The 2,320-nt window shown below is 43.3% G+C and overlaps 1 pseudogene; it reads right to left on the bottom strand.

Annotated features, from left to right (window-relative positions):
- Positions 1 to 2,320, bottom strand: part of LOC111971667 (protein mono-ADP-ribosyltransferase PARP6-like) — a 26,523-nt pseudogene that overhangs the window by 5,837 nt on the left and 18,366 nt on the right.

Raw genomic sequence — 2,320 nt, 5'->3', positions numbered from 1 at the left:
GAAATGGGATTGAAAGGTCAGTGAAATGGGATTGAAAGGTCAGTGAAATGGGGTTGAAAGGTCAGTGAAATGGGATTGAAAGGTCAGTGAAATGGGATTGAAAGGTCAGTGAAATGGGATTGAAAAGGGATTGAAAGGTGATTGAAAGGTGATTGAAAGGTCAGTGAAATGGGCTTGAAAGGTCAGTGAAAAGGGATTGAAAAGGGATTGAAAGGTGATTGAAAGGTCAGTGAAAGGTCAGTGAAAGGTTAGTGAAAGGGGATTTTGTTTTCGTGTTTTAGTTTACTGAAGCTTCATACTCACACGAAGAAGAATCTTGTACAGACGTGGTCGGATATTGGACACACCCACGTGTCCCCATGTTTCTGAAGGTCCTTTGATGTTATCACTGAGGAAACAATAATCAATCAATCTATCAGTCAATCGATTGCTTTAAACATTATATAGACCATGGTTTCCCAAACTCGGTCCTGAGGGGCCCCCCTCCGGTGAACGTTTAGTTTTTCTCCCAAATAACCAACTAAACATCAAGCTTTAATTATTTGAATCTGCTTGTATAGTTCTAATGCAAAATCCAAAACGTGCACTCGGGGGTGGGGGCTCCACGACAGAGTATTGGGAAAAACCTGATTTATAGACCAACCAAATAAGCTTCAGGCTACAAATGCAGGACAGTCATGTCTGTTTATTTTGATAATGATAAGTTGTACTGGAAGGTGAAAGGATTGCGTTCTGTACCTTCACAAAGTGCGATGCAGTTTAAATTCCTGCTCTGAAGAAACCTGGACTGGCCGTGTCTTTCCTGGAAGGACAAAGAGTTACTGTAAAACACATTCAATATAACTTGGAACAAAATCATTTCTTTACTTAGATGTGCCTGTATGTAATTCTGTTCCAGCAGTGTGTTTTGTTGTACAGTATGTCAATGTCTTCAGATGTAAAAAAAAAAAAAAATACCTGTTGTATGGTGTTGATGCGGTTGTAACGTTTGACCAGCTCCTGTTTGGTGGTCACGTGGTGCTGTCCTTTACCCATTCCTGAGTATCCATATGAGACGCTAGAGACAGGACTCAGGTAGATACCCTTCCCATACGCAGCACCATGCAGCTTGTACAGGACATTTGAACAAAGGGTGAACTGAAGGTAACCATTTTATCAGAGTTGAAGGAAAAATAGCTTTTAAAAAATAAAAAATAAACGTTTTAAAAGACTACCATATCAGATAGACAGGAGATCTAAAATTGTTGTCCCTTGGTACAATTATCTAAGATTACATTTTAGAAATTAATGCGTTTGTTACTTTGAGCGTTACATACCTGCAGTTTTGTGCATGAGGCGTTGACAAGTCCATTTCTCAGAATAGAATGCCAGTTCTCTATGTGGGAACCACTGGAGAAACAGAATGACAGAGATGTTCGAGTGACTCTAGAATGTTGTGTGTATGTGTGTGTGTGTGAGTGAGAGACTTACTGGAATGCGAAGGTGCTGCCATATAGTTTCCTAGCGACCCGGAAGCGTGCTTCTTTAGCAGGAGGGCTGCTGGTCAACAGGAACTGATGTGGAGTGTGCATGAACTTCAGTTGCTATATAGGTGGCGGAACGAAAATAGAGAACAAAATGTGACTGGAGTACAGTCAGGGGAGCAACTTTCACTGGGGACATGTCCCCCCCACCCCACATTCTGAAATTGCATTTTTGTTCCCCCCAGTTTTCTCATTGGAATGTGATACAAAACGAGGCGACGGTGTGCTTTAGGACCATGCAGACACCTCCGAGCGGTCGGGTAGGATGTTTAGATTGTTTATCCGACTAAATAAAAGAAGAAAAAATATATATTTTTTAAGTTATGTCCCCCTCACTTCTAAAATCACAGTTGCGCCCCTGGGTACAGTAACCCCAAAAAGTTGAGAACCACTGATTACAAAAAAACTAGGCACTGACAGCCTTTTTTTTAAAAATTTTTTTAACAGTCTTCCACATATTATCAGCTGCTACCTCCAGAAAGTGAATGAACAGCGGTATTGTCCCAGCGTACCCGGTTCAGAACAGCGGTATTGTCCCAGCGTACCCGGTTCAGAACAGCGGTATTGTCCCAGCGTACCCGGTTCAGAACAGCGGTATTGTCCCAGCGTACCCGGCACGCCGGTTCAGAACAGCGGTATTGTCCCACGCGTACGCGCGGGTTCAGAACAGCGGTATTGTCCGGCAAGCGTACCGGTTCAGACAGCGGTTATTGTCCGTCAGCGTAACCGCGGTTCAGAAGCAGCGGTATTGTCCGCAGCGTACCCGGTTCAGAACAGCGGTATTGTCCGCAAGCGTA

Source organism: Salvelinus sp. IW2-2015, linkage group LG13 (assembly GCF_002910315.2).
Source record: "Salvelinus sp. IW2-2015 linkage group LG13, ASM291031v2, whole genome shotgun sequence".
In the NCBI taxonomy this organism is placed as follows: Eukaryota; Metazoa; Chordata; class Actinopteri; order Salmoniformes; family Salmonidae; genus Salvelinus; species Salvelinus sp. IW2-2015.
Note: the sequence above shows the minus strand (reverse complement) of the source record. Positions and strands in the feature narration are given on the sequence as shown.